Raw genomic sequence first — 14,831 nt, forward strand, 5'->3', positions numbered from 1 at the left:
CCTCCTGTTTCCCCGATGCATAAGCCAGTGCTAACGCCACATATCACTTAACAGATATTCGCCGAGTCCCTGTGTTATGCAAGAAACTGAACTAAGTGCAATGCAGGAGGTAAAGATACCCGAGTAAGTCCTGGTTGTAAAGAGACTCCACAGGAGAGCCAGTCTGACCTTCCAAGGCAGGAATCTCCTTCTCGGCATCGCATGCTGGTTATTGCTGTAAACCAAAATCATCACAAACTTAAAACAACAGCTTAAAACAGCAGCTTAAAACAACACGCATTTGTTGTCTCACAGTTTCTGTGGGTCAGGAGTCTGGGTGTGGCTTAGCTGGGCCCTCTGCTTCAGGGTCTCATCTAAAAGCTATAGCCAAGATCAGAGCTGCGGGCTTATCTGAGGCTCAACTGAGGAAGGATCTGCTTCCCAGCTCCCATGGATGGTGGCAGCATTCAGTTGCTTGTGGCTTGTTAAATGGAAAGCCTCACTTTCTTGCTGGCTATTGGCTGGAGGTCACCATCACGTCATGCTGCTGGACAGAGGCTGCTGTCAGCTCCTTGCTTTGTGGGCCTCCCCAGTGTGGCCACTTACTCCATCAAGGCCAGCAAGAGACAGAGTCTCTCAGCAAGACAGATGTCACAATCTTATGAAATCACAAGAGTGACATCCCGTCGCTTTGCTGTATTCTATTGCAATGTTAAAGGCAAGTCACAGGTGCTGCTTGCACTGAAGGTGAGAGGACTGCATAAGGCCGTGAACACCAGCAGGTAGGACCGTGGGGCCAGCATCCACCCTGTCCACCTCATCTGCTAGGTCTTCCAACTCTCCCTGAACATCTTCAGAGACACACTGACCACTCCCTCACAAGGCAGCTCATTCCATTCTCATGTCACTTGAATGGTTAGAAAGTTCTTCCTAGCATCAAACCCAAATCCATCTCCCAATGGCTTTTAATCATTGTTCCAAGCCCTGCAGTCTGGAGTGACATAGAAAAATTCTAATCTGGGCCAGGCACGGTGGCTCACCCCTGTATTCCCAACACTTTGGGAGGCCAAGGCGGGCAGATCACTCGAATTCAGGAGTTCAACACCAGCCTGGCCAATATGGTGAAACTCTATCTCTACTAAAAATACAAAAAATTAGCTGGGCATGGTAGCACATGCCTATAGTCCCAGTTACTCGAGATGCTGAGGTGGAAGAATCTCTTGAACCCAGGAGGTGGAGGTTGCAGTGAGTCGAGATCACGCCACTGCACTCCAGCCTGGGTGACGCAGTGAGACTCCATCTCAAGAAAAAAAAAAAAAGAAAGAAAAATTCTAATCTGGCAGAAGTTGGACTCCAGGAGGCAGGGATTTGCTGTATCCTCTTAGAAGAGGCTTGTTGGAAAGTTCCAGGCACATCAAAGGTATTCCATAATTACATGTTGAGAATAGAGAACAGAGTGGTTCAAGAAGTTGTCTCAGCAGCTTATTCGCTGCTTTCAAATGCAGAGGTGGCCTTGTATGGGAACTTGCTTACCCTGTGTCTCGGGGGACAGACCTTCATAGCCTTCCTTGGGAGACCGGCACTTTAAGAGGCTCTATTCCAACCCTGACACATGACTTGCTCAAGGTCACATAGCTGGTAAATGGCAGGTGTCAGAAGCCAGGCCTCTTGACTGCCAGCATTTCTCTGCCTCTCTATCTTTGTGTGTGACTGAATGTGAGACAGGGACACCAGACAAACCTGGACCCTGCATCCTGGGAGTTTGCAACTCAAAGCTATTTCTTCTACTTTCCGTGAACTGCCTTGATCCCTGGCCAGCAAACTAGATGTGGTATCCTCAAAACCAGACACAGAGCAGCCGGCCTCTGCGGGCTGCAGCAGGGATCCAGGCAGTCATTTCCTGCTTTCACTTAGGACTGCTGTGCACCTGCTGTCCTTCTCCCACCAGGAAGAACCACACCCAGTGTACCTCCTAGGGTGTCGGGGGCCTCCCCAGCACTGAGTGCCCAGCCTAGTTCAGCCTCCAGGCTTCCAGTTTCCTGGCAGTCAAGTCCATTTGCTCTGGAGCTTCGCAAGGGGCCCCCAGGTCCTTCATCACTGCACCTGCAGCTGCAGTACAGACCTTGACCCATGGCGAATTCAGCAAGGGTTGAATGGATGATTTGAGTCCACAGGATCTGAAGACCTTGGCTGGGAATGTCAGAGGCGAGGCACAGCCTGCCTGAGCCCAGTGAGAGGAGAGGCAGAGCATCTACAGGGCTTCAGGAGGCCCCTGCTGCAACCCTGCCTGCAAGTCAGGGAGTCGGCGGGAGCTGAGGCTGAGTTTCAAGTTCTAGGGAAATGGAAAGGCCACGAGAAGAAGTAGGACCTGAAAGCCACTTTCCCTTCTTGGAAACCTCCGTGTCGTCATTATCCCCAACAACTTCCTTTTCACCTCCCTGCCTCTAAGGGACCCTCCCACCATCAGCTTTCTCCTCTTTATCCTGTGCCTCCAACTTCCCCCTTCTATGGCTGCTACATAATAAGCATTCAATAAATATGAGTCATTAAATAGTCACTGCTGTTCCTGCCTCTTCCCCCTCTCTATATTAACACATTCAGGGTTCTATCACCTAAGAAAATTAAAACCTTCCAAAATGTTTCCCACATGTGGTTGGCTATTGATGATTTTTATTTCTGCCTTTGCATTTTTACATGTCAGAGGTCTCTACCATGCACATGTCTCTAAGAGGATTACAATGAATAAGAGCTGACATTGGCTGAGCAGGAACTCTGGGCCGTCCCTGGTGCTAGGAGTTTCCTATGCACCCTATTGGTTCAGCCTCTCGACAATCCCATGTAGGGTTACCAACTGTCCCAGATGGCCCAGGCCTGAGGGGCTTCCTGGGACAAGAGACTTCTATTGCAAAAACTGGGATAATCTCAGGCAAACCAGGAGGGTTGGCCACCTTCCACCAAGGAGGCGCTATCATGATCCCCATTTTACAGATGAGAAAATTGAGGCTCAAAGAGGCTTAAAACTCTGCCTCGGGGCCAGGCACGGTGGCTCATGCTTGTAATCCCAGCACTTTGGGAGGCCAAGGCGGGCAGATCACTTGAGGTTGGGAGTTTGAGACTAGCCTGGCCAACATGGTGAAACCCCGTCTCTACCAAAAAATACAAAAATTAGCCAGCTGTGGTGGCACATGCCTGTAGTCCTGGCTACTTGGGAGGCTGAGGCACGAGAATTGCTTGAACCCAGGAGGCGGAGGTTGCAGTGAGCTGAGATCGCACCACTGCACTCCAGCCTGGGTGACAAAGTGAGACTGTCTCAAAAAAAAAAAAAAAAACCTGCCTGGGAATCTGATCAAAAAAGGGGCAAGCAAAGGACGTAAGTAGACATTTCTCCAGAGAAGACATACCAGTGGCCAAGAAGCCCACGAAAAGACGCTCACCAGCATTAGTCATCAGGCAAATGCAAATCAAAACCACAATGAGGTTGAGGTGCCACTTCACACGCTCGACAACAGCTATAATTTTGTTTTAAAACTGAAAATAAGCGTTGGTGAGGTTGTAGAGAAATTAGAACACTTACACATTGCTGGTGGAAATGTAAAATGTTTCAGCCACTGTGGAAAACAATTTGGTGATTCCTCAAAAAGTTAATCATAAAATTGCTATATAATCCACAATTCCACTCCTATGAATATAGCCAGAAAAACCTGAAAATAGACACTCAAACAAATACATGTGCACACACGTTCATAGCAGCATTATTCATGCCAGCCAAAAGGTGGAAACAACCCAGATGTCCATCAAACAATGAATGGACAAATGAATTTTGGTCCATCCATACACCGGAATATGATTCCTTAAAGAGGAATGAAGCTCTTAGATGAATGAAGCCTAAGAACATAAAGCTCAGTGAGATTGGCCACAGGCCACAGGCAAAAGCTCCCATTTAACCTGATTGCATTTTTTTTTTTTTTTTTTTTTTTTTTTGAGATGGAGTCAGTCTCATTCTATCACTCAGGCTGGAGTGCAGCGGCGCGATCTCAGCTCACTGCAACCTCTGCCTCCCAGGTTCAAGCCATTCTTCTGCGTGAGCCTCCCAAGTAGCTGGGATTACAGGCATTCGCCACCACCTCCAGCTAATTTTTGTATGTTTTAGTAGAGAGGGGGCTTCGCCATGTTGGCCAGGCTGGTCTTGAACTCCTGATCTCAGGTGATCCGCCCGCCTCAGCCGCCCAAAGTACTGATTACATTTTTATTAATTATTCAGAGGAGGCAATACATGGAGACAACACAGATTGGTGGCTGCCAGGGGCTGGAGGAGGAGGAAGGAGGACTGACTGCCACTGGGTACGAGGTTTCCTCTTGGGTGATGCCAAGGTTTAGGAACTTGCCGAGGTAGTGGCTGCACAACATTGAATATACTAAATGCCAGGAATTGTACACTTAAAAAGGGCTCATTTTGAGCTGTGAGCTTCACCTTGATTTACTAAAAACAACAAAAACAAAACCTGTACTTCAGGTCACACAACTGATGAACACAGAGCCGGCCCCGGAGCATACGACACCCACCAGCCCGCCTTCCGTGACCGCTGGAGCCCGTGTCGCTGCTAGTCCCCCCACCCCCGCCTGCCTCCCCATGCTTCTCCAAAGGCTCTCTCTACTTGTCCACTCGCCATTTGCTTGTCACCGGGGTCAGGCTTCCCCGACCACCACCCTGTGCTGGTCACCCATCCTCTTCCGCTGGGCAAGTCCAGTGAACGGCACTGGGGGGTATTTGCCATTCTCCCCCACAGACTGCTGCAAACTGCCTCATAAAATTACTCAGAAAAACCCAGGGAGGCCAAGCATGGTGGCTCACACCTGTAATCCCAGCACTTTGGGAGGCCAAGGTGGGCAAATCACCAAGGTCAGGAGTTCGAGACCAGCCTGGCCAACATGGCGAAACCCCGTCTCTACTAAAAACACAAAAATTAGCTGGGTGTGGTGACGGACCCCTGTAATCTCAGCTACTCGGGAGGCTGAGGTGGGAGAATCACTTCAACCCAGGAGGTGGAGGTTGCAGTGAGCCGAGATTGTGCCACTGCACTCCAGCCTGGGTGGCAGAGCGAGACCCCATCTCACAAAAAAAAAAAAAAAAAAAAAAAAAGAGAGAGAGAGAGAGAGAGAACGGAAGGGAAAGGAAGAAAAGAAAAGATAAGAAAAACCCAGGGAGGACAGGACCCAAGCGGGTCACCTCCTGAGGCCGCTGCTTTGCCCCTCTAAGGACGTCTCAGGGCTATGTCTTCCTATGCCCCCCTTTTCCTCTCAGTCAGCCCCCACCTCACGGGCCTGCCCTGCGGGGTGTCGGGGGGCTCTTCCTTCTTGTTTTTCTAGCCTTCGCTCAGCTCAGTCAGTCGGAGCCTGACCGTGGGGGCAGCTCCTCTCTGGGGCCGGAGAATCATTCCTGTCTCCTGTTGAGGCGACCCTTGGTAGGAAGGTAAGGTCACTGTCCCCAGAAGGCCTGCGGGAAGAGGCACTGCATTTTACTCAGAGCCCCTGGCAGCCGGGGAGCTGAGGAGGGGCCGTCTGTCTCCTCTGTCTGTCAAGACACACTAGAGAAGCAGGTGGGGAGAGAATCCACAGAGCTGCCCGCAGGTGGCCCCCTGGGTGGGACTGGGCCTCTCTGCTTCCTGGGGCTGCAGGGAAGGTGTCACAGGCTAAGGGTGGACTCTGGACACGGCTGCAGCTCTCACCATTCAGCTGTGGGGTCTCTCTTCGCACCTCCATCCTGAGGGTCAGGGAAGGACTGGGCAGAAAAAAGCCAAGAAGCTGGTCTCATCCACAGACACATGGGGCTTCAAGGTGGAGGAGCCCCAGCCCAGTGGGGTGGACAAGGTGCCGGGGACTGCATAGTGACCGTCAGGGCAGCCATCAGCTCCTCCTATGAAAACCCACAGGGGTGGCTGGCACTTGTCACCCTGAAGAGGCTGCATTTCCCTCGCACAGGTCATCTTGGAACAGGCAAATTCATTATAGACCCCTGGGGTCAGGAGGGGGCTCAGTACAGTCCCAGAAGGTTCCATGAAAGCCAGAAGCGGTGCCCTCCGCTTCAGCCAGGACCCTCCTGCCTGCACATTTGTTGACCACCCAGGGCCTGGGTGCTCCTGCCTCCGGCCCCCTTTCCCCACCGTGAATCCATATGGTCCCTTCTTTCCCAGCACAGCCACAGGACAGCTCTGTCACACCCTCCCCAGTGACCTACCATGAGCCACCTGGGCCGACTGGCCCTCCTTCCCCACAGAGCCCCTGGCACCCAGGACTTCCTGGCAGGTGCTGGCCCTGAAGTCCTGGGCTCCCTCTGGGCTCCTATGTGAAGCCAGCGCCCTAGAGGCCAGGTGTTTCCTGTGGGTGGGGGGGCCTGGAAGGTTCTACCACACTCACACTCCACCTCCTCCTCTGGGGCCTCCCACTTGTGGCTCAGGCCCTGCTGCTGTTAATCAGAGGGAAGAGAGAAGGCCCTGGGGATGGAGCGTGTGAAGGCCTGGACTCTCTACCGCAGGCTGGGCATGGGGTGGGGAAGTCTCAGGGTAGCAGCAAGGCAGGAAGGGGAGGAACACCCAGAGCTTGGGGGCAGAGATAAGTAAGGAGCCCCCAGTTCCAGGCAACCCGTGGGTGTGGCCTCTGGGGACCAGCCAGACAGCCTGGCATGGACAGCCTCACTCTTCTCACTGCTTTGCAAATGCCATAGGTGGTCAAGCACCCACGTGGTCTTCACACACCTGCACCTTGCAGGTCCAGGATGGAGCTGTGATCATCGCTGGCTGGGAAAGCAGCTTCCTGTCTCCCTCTCAGCAAGTGGAGTGCAGTGGGGTGGGCAGCTGCTTGCTGCAGACTCACTCCTATCCCCAAAGAAGCCTTGAGAGGAGGCCCCAACCATATGGGGAGACTGAAGATCTGAAAGGCCCAGCTTGCCCAAGGAACTCAGCCAGTGAGTGGCAGAGCCTCCTCCCGTCCCAAAACTCTGCCTCTGGCCACCCCCAAGCACTGCCCCTCTGATGGCATCAGGGACGCGAAAAAGAAACCTCAGGCAGGGCCGGCCGAGAGCCCTTCTCCCAGGCTTGCCTCCAGCTGTGCAGGAAGCCCACCTGCCCAAGACTCACCTGCGGCATTTGGCGAAAAGCAGTCCTGGCCTCCCACCCTCCCCGGCCTACTTGAACAGGATCTCGAGGGGTGGACCCAGGACTCTGCCCAAGACTGTTGAGTCCCTCCCTCCCCGGTCTTTGAGGTGGCAAAGCTTCCCCCTTTGCCTCCACTCTCCTGTTCCTGCCACAGCAGCCTCCTAGGACTGTGTTGCTCTTTTCCTCTGAGTTGGTCTGGCTCTGCGGGGGTCACCCAGGCCCCAGGCTCTCAGTGGGTGGGGATCTGATGTAGCACTGACATGTTTCATCCACTTGACTGGCAGGTCAAGGACAGCCTGGAGGTGGGCAAGTCATCAGGACCCCAGACCAGGAACGATGGAGGCTCCAAAGTCCACCAGTAGAGGGAAGAAAATAGCCACTGTCCCCAGGCAGAGCCACCAGTCACACAGGGACGAGATCTCAGAATGAGCACTGGGCAGGGTTCTCAGGGATGCTGAGCTCTGGTCTTCCCTGTGAGCGGCCTTGGACAAGTCATCTGCCCAGACCCTCCATACCCCGTGCTGTGTCTTCTCAGAGAGTGGGCGTTCGGAAGCATGGCGCTCTCTGAAGTCCGTGGCTGGGATGTCCATGGCTGTGACGACCTTCTGAAAACCATGTGGTCTCTGTCCCACTTTCAGCCTCACAGTGCACGAATGCAAGCCCGGAGTAAGCGCCCCCAACTGGGCTCAAGACCTTCTTCTTGGGGGTCCCTGTTGCATCAGCTTCTTTTAAGTTAACTTTCTCTTGCAGTACAGTATGAATAAAGAAAAGTCTAACACTATGTGTCCAACTCCATTTGGACTTTCACAAAGTGAGTACCTTCATGTCCTCAGCTCTCAGATCGAGAAGAAAATACTGCCAGCTCCCGAGTCCTCTTCTACCTCTTCCTGTCATTAATACCCCCAAGACAACGACGACCTTGACTACTAACCCCAGAGGTTAATCTGGCCTCCTTTGGAATTACACGACAGGTACGCTCTTGCATCTGGCCTCTCTCCTCCCACGTGGAGTCTGAGCCTCACCACATGACGTCATAGCTCCTTCCTCTCACTGCTGTAGCCCAGCGCATCTCATGAACAAAGCACCATCCATATATCCATACGCTTCTGTGGATGGATGCTTGGCTCGGTTTTCAGTTTGGGCTATTATGGTGCTGTCATGAGCAGTCTTCTGGTGAACATTTGCACACGTTTCCTTTGCGAAATGCCTGGGAAGGGAATTACTGGGCTGTTGGGTGGACATGTGTTTGGCTGCAGTAGGTCCTGCCAGCTTTCTCAAGTGGTCGTACCAATTCACCCTCCCTCCACCATTGTGGGAGGCCCCAAGCTGCCCCTCGGCACCAACATCTGGGATGTCTTTTTCTTTTGAACCACTCTCTTGGATTCGGTGTAATGCTGTGATTGTAATTTGTATTTCTGTGATGACTAATGTGGTTGAGCACCTTTTTCTACGCCATCACCTTCTTTTTTTACTTTGTGTTTTTAATAGACACATAATAATTGTACGTATTTATGGGGTATATGTGATATATTGGTACATGCATACAATCTGTAATGATCAAATTGGGATTTTAGGACATGTATCCCTTCAAACATTTACCATTCCCTTTTGTTAGGAACATTCTGAATCTTCTAGCTATTTTGAAATACACTACAAATTATTGATATCCATAGTCACCCTACCATGCTATTGAACACTAGAACACATTGCTTCTATCTAAATGTATTTTTGTACCCATTAACCAACCTCTCTTCATCTTCTTTCCAACTCCCTACCCTTCCCAGCCTCTGGGAACCACTGTTCTACTCTCTACTGCCATGAGATCCATTTTTTTAGCTCCCACATATAAGAACATGCAGTATCTGTCTTTCTGTGCCTGGCTAATTTCACTTAATATTATGACCTCCGGTTCCATCCATGTTGCTGCACATGATAGGATTTCATTCTTTTCGTGGCTGAATAATATTCCACTGGGCATATGAACCACATTTCCCTTACCCAGTGTCCTTGATGAACACTGAGGTTGATCTCATCTCTTGGCTACCATGAATAGTGCTGCAGTAAACGTGGGGGCTCAGCTGTCCTTTCATACTGAAGTTCTTTATATATTCCGGGCACTAAACATAGACATAGATATGAGTATAGACATAGATATGGATATGGATATGGATATGGATATAGATATGGATAGATTGGAAATGGATATGGATGTAGATATGGATATAGATATGGATGTAGATATTGATAAGGATATAGATATGGATAGATTGGATATGGATATAGATGTGGATATGGCTATAGATGTGGATACGGATATAGATATGGATAGGTTGAATATGGATATGGATATGGATATAGACATGGATATAGATATGGATAGATTGAAAATGGATATGGATGTGGATATGGATATAGATGTGGATATGGATATAGATATGGATGTAGATATTGATAAGGATATAGATATGGATATAGATATATATATGGATATAGATATGGATAGATTGGATATGGATATAGATGTGAATATGGATATAGATGTGGATATGGATGTAGATATGGATGTAGATATTGATAAGGATATAGATATGGATATAGATATGGATAGATTGGATATGGATATAGATGTGGATATAGATACAGATATGGATATAGATATGGATATAGATATAGATATGGATATAGGTATGATATGGATGTGGATATAGATATAGATATGGATATAGATATGGATATGGATGTGGATATAGATATGGATATGGATATAGATATGGATATGGATGTGGATATAGATATGGATATGGATATAGATATGGATATGGATGTGGATATAGATATAGATATGGATATAGATATGGATATAGATGTGGATATAGATATAGATATGGATATAGATATGGATATGGATGTGGATATGGATATGGATGTGGATATAGATATAGATATGGATATAGATATGGATATGGATGTGGATATAGATATGGATATGGATATAGGTATGGATATGGATGTGGATATAGATATAGATATGGATATGGATATGGATATGGATGTGGATATAGATATGGATATGGATATAGATATGGATATGGATGTGGATATGGATATGGATGTGGATATAGATATAGATATGGATGTGGATATAGATATGGATATGGATGTGGATATGGATATGGATGTGGATATGGATATGGATGTGGATATAGATATAGATATGGATATAGATATGGATATAGATGTGGATATAGATATAGATATGGATATAGATATGGATATGGATGTGGATATAGATATGGATATGGATGTGGATATGGATATGGATGTGGATATGGATATGGATGTGGATATAGATATAGATATGGATGTGGATATAGATATGGATATGGATGTGGATATGGATATGGATGTGGATATAGATATGGATATGGATGTGGATATGGATATAGCTATGGTTGTGGATATAGATATAGATATGGATATAAATATGGATAGATTGGATATGGATTAGATGTGGATATGGATATAGATATGGATATGGATGTGGATATAGATATGGATATGGATGTGGATATAGATATGGATATGGATGTGGATATGGATATAGATATGGATATAGATATGGATATAGATATGGATATGGATGTGGATATAGATATGGATATGGATGTGGATATAGATATGGATATGGATGTGGATATGGATATAGATATGGATATAGATATGGATATAGATATGGATATGGATGTGGATATGGATATGGATATGGATATAGATATGGATATAGATATGGATATGGATGTGGATATAGATATGGATATGGATGTGGATATAGATATGGATATGGATGTGGATATGGATATAGATATGGATATAGATATGGATATAGATATGGATATGGATGTGGATATAGATATGGATATGGATGTGGATATAGATATGGATATGGATGTGGATATGGATATAGATATGGATATAGATATGGATATAGATATGGATATGGATGTGGATATGGATATGGATATGGATATAGATATGGATATGGATGTGGATATGGATATGGATGTGGATACAGATATGGATATGGATGTGGATATGGATATAGCTATGGATATGGATGTGGATATAGATATGGATATAGCTATGGATATGGATGTGGATATAGATATGGATATGGATGTGGATATAGATATGGATATGGATGTGGATATGGATATGGATATGGATATAGATATGGATATGGATGTGGATATAGATATGGATATGGATGTGGATACAGATATGGATATGGATGTGGATATGGATATAGCTATGGATATGGATGTGGATATAGATATGGATATGGATGTGGATATAGATATGGATATGGATGTGGATATGGATATAGCTATGGTTGTGGATATAGATATAGATATGGATATAAATATGGATAGATTGGATATGGATTAGATGTGGATATGGATATAGATATGGATATGGATGTGGATATAGATATGGATATGGATGTGGATATGGATATAGCTATGGTTGTGGGTATAGATATAGATATGGATATAAATATGGATAGATTGGATATGGATTAGATGTGGATATGGATATAGATATGGATATGGATGTGGATATAGATATGGATATGGATGTGGATATAGATATGGATATGGATGTGGATATGGATATAGCTATGGTTGTGGATATAGATATAGATATGGATATAAATATGGATAGATTGGATATGGATTAGATGTGGATATGGATATAGATATGGATATGGATGTGGATATAGATATGGATATGGATGTGGATATAGATATGGGTATGGATGTGGATATGGATATAGCTATGGATGTGGATATGGATATAGCTATGGATGTGGATATAGATATAGATATGGGTAGACTGGATATGGATATGGATGTAGATATGGATATGGATATGGATATAGATATGGATGTGGATATAGATATGGATATAGATATAGATATGGATGTGGATATAGATATGGATATGGATGTGGATATAGATATGGATATGGATGTGGATATGGATATAGCTATGGTTGTGGATATAGATATAGATATGGGTAGACTGGATATGGATATGGATGTAGATATGGATATGGATATGGATATAAACATGGATACGGACATAGACATATCATAGATATGGATGTGGATTACAAATCTCCTCTCAGACTCTCTCAAGGTGAGGCTTCTCCTTTATTCAGTTAATGCAGTGACTTACACTGATAGGCTCTCCATTATTAAACCACCTCTCCATTCCTGGAATAAACTTAACTTGGTTGTGACGTGTTCACTTTCTGCATGTTGTTTGGTCGGAGTTGCCAGTGTTTGTCTTAGGACGATTGCACTCATATTCATGAGTGAGGCCCACCTGTAATTTTCTTTTCTTTTCTCATCGTTTCGGTCGGAAGGTCTGTGTATCAGGGTTAAACTGCCTCATAAAAGGAGCCGAGAGGCATCCCTCTTTCTCTGTTCTCTGCGAGCATCAGTGCAAGGTGGGTTTGATGGACACGTTTGTTGTCGATTTGGGGAAAGGCCCACACGGCTCATCTCTGTCAGGCCAGGGGACCATGTCTGGGGGTCAGACGTCAGTGGCCTTGTCTATGTTCTCATGGGGTAGGAGCATGGGGAGTGGGGAGAACTTGGATTGCCACATGACAAAAGCCCCTGAAATGGGCTTGAACAGGACAGGGGCTGCAGCCAGGGCCTCTGCCTTCTCCTCCGTGTTCCTTCTCAGCTCTCTCTGTTCCTCCAGGGCCTCCCGCCATCCTCCTGCCCACTGTTCTGCTTTCCTCCTGTTCCATCTGGGCCCCTCTTCCTCTGTCTCCACCTCTCTCTGAGCCAGGACTATCCACAGACCCCTCCTGATGCCGTGCATGCGTATGTGTGTGTTTATGTGTGTTTATGTGTCTGTGTGTGTTCGTGTGTGCTTGTGTGCGTGCTTGTGTGTCTGTGTGTGCATGTGTTTGTGTGTGTGTTTGTGTGTGTGCATGTGTGTGTGCATGTGTGTATGTGTGCCTGTGCATCTGTGTGTGTCTGTGTGTGTTTACGTGTGTGTATGTGTTTGTGTGTGTGCGTGTGTGTGCATGTGTTTATGTGTGCATGTGCATCTGTGTGTCTGTGCATGTGAGTGTGTCTGTGTGTTTATATATGTGTGTGCATATTTGTGTGTGCATGTGTGTGCGTGTGTTTATGTGTGCATGTGCATCTGTGTGTGTCTGTGTGTTTGTGTGTGTGTTTGTGTTTCTGTGCGTTGTGTGTGTGTTTGTGTGTGCATGCGTTTGTGTGTGTGTGCATATGTTTGTGTGTGTTTATGTGTATGTGTTTATGTGTGTTTGCGAGTTTCGTGTGTTTGTGTTTGCGAGCGTGTGTTTGTGTGTTCTGTGTATGTGTGTGTGTTTTGTGTGTGTGCATGTGTTTATGTATGTTTATTTGTGTATGGGTTTATGTGTGTGCACAAGCGTGTGTTTGTGTGTTTGTGTGTGTTCTGTGTGTGTGTTTTTGTGTGTGTGCGCTTCCGCTCACATGCATGTGTGTGCGCACGGCCAGCAGCAGTGCCCACTGCTGGGAGATTCCGCCTGCTTCTTGAAGCTGCCCTGGTCCTTCACCAGCTGAGGCTGGGACTCAGGCCTGTGCCTCCTCCGCGGCCACTCTCAGGCCCCCACCCCCACCTTCGCCACCTCTGCCTCCTCTGTTTCCCGACCCTGCTGCTGGAGCACGCAGCCCTGCAGTGACCCCGTCGCATATGCTTGAACAATATTCTAGAGCACCATGAAAGACTCAGGAGGGTAAAGCACTAGCGCATGTGCCGACTGAGCTCCCGGCTGGTGGAGGCAGAGAGGCGGCAGGGCAGAGCCGCGGCGTGGGCAGGAGCTGGGGTGGAGGTGGGCCCTGCACCGTGGGCAGCCTGGCTCCTGCCCTGGTCACACAGAGGGAGTGCCTCACCTCCGTGCCCCCAAGCCCAGAGCGCTGCTGCCAAGGCGAGGCGAGGAGGAGGGCGCCCTGTGGCTGACAATCAGGCGAGTGTTCCCTGCGAGCAGACACAGCACCTAAATCATGCATGGCCCAGGCCAGGTGCTGACTGGGCCGCCCAGGAGGGGGTTGCCCACTGCCTTTTTCAGGGATTGTTCCCTTAATGACACCTAAAAATGAGCAGGCAAGCATGGGCATTCAGCCGAACGCCCGCCTTTGCCTGATAGAAATGCAGCTGTCTGGTCTCAAGGCTGTGCCGTCGACGCTCTGGGAATGGGGCCTTAGGGAAAGACCTAGCCACACCCGTGCCAGATCAGCCAGCTGTGATGATGGCTGACACTCCCTGATGGAGGAGTCCCCCAGACTCCAAACGTTCCTAGCCAAGCCCTGGCCTCGGAGCCTCCCTGTCAAGCCTCCGGCTGGCCCTTCCCAGGAGCTGGACCCAAAGCCCAGGCCACACCTGCCACATCATCAGCATGACCCTGGCTGGCCTGGACAGAAGAGACAGGCGAAGATAAGAGTCCAGCGAGAAGGGCCACGGCCTGCCCTGGTGAGGGCTGTCCTCTTCCACTGGCCCACATCTCTGGTCTAAGACTCCCAGCCCTCCTGAGAGAGGAAACACCAGGGAGCCCAGCAACCCGGATTGGAGCCCAGGGTTGGAGCCCAGGGTTGGAGCCCGGAATTGGAGTCTGCGGATCTTTGGTCCAGGCCC

The sequence above is a fragment of the Pan troglodytes genome, chromosome 19 (assembly GCF_028858775.2).
Source record: "Pan troglodytes isolate AG18354 chromosome 19, NHGRI_mPanTro3-v2.0_pri, whole genome shotgun sequence".
In the NCBI taxonomy this organism is placed as follows: Eukaryota; Metazoa; Chordata; class Mammalia; order Primates; family Hominidae; genus Pan; species Pan troglodytes.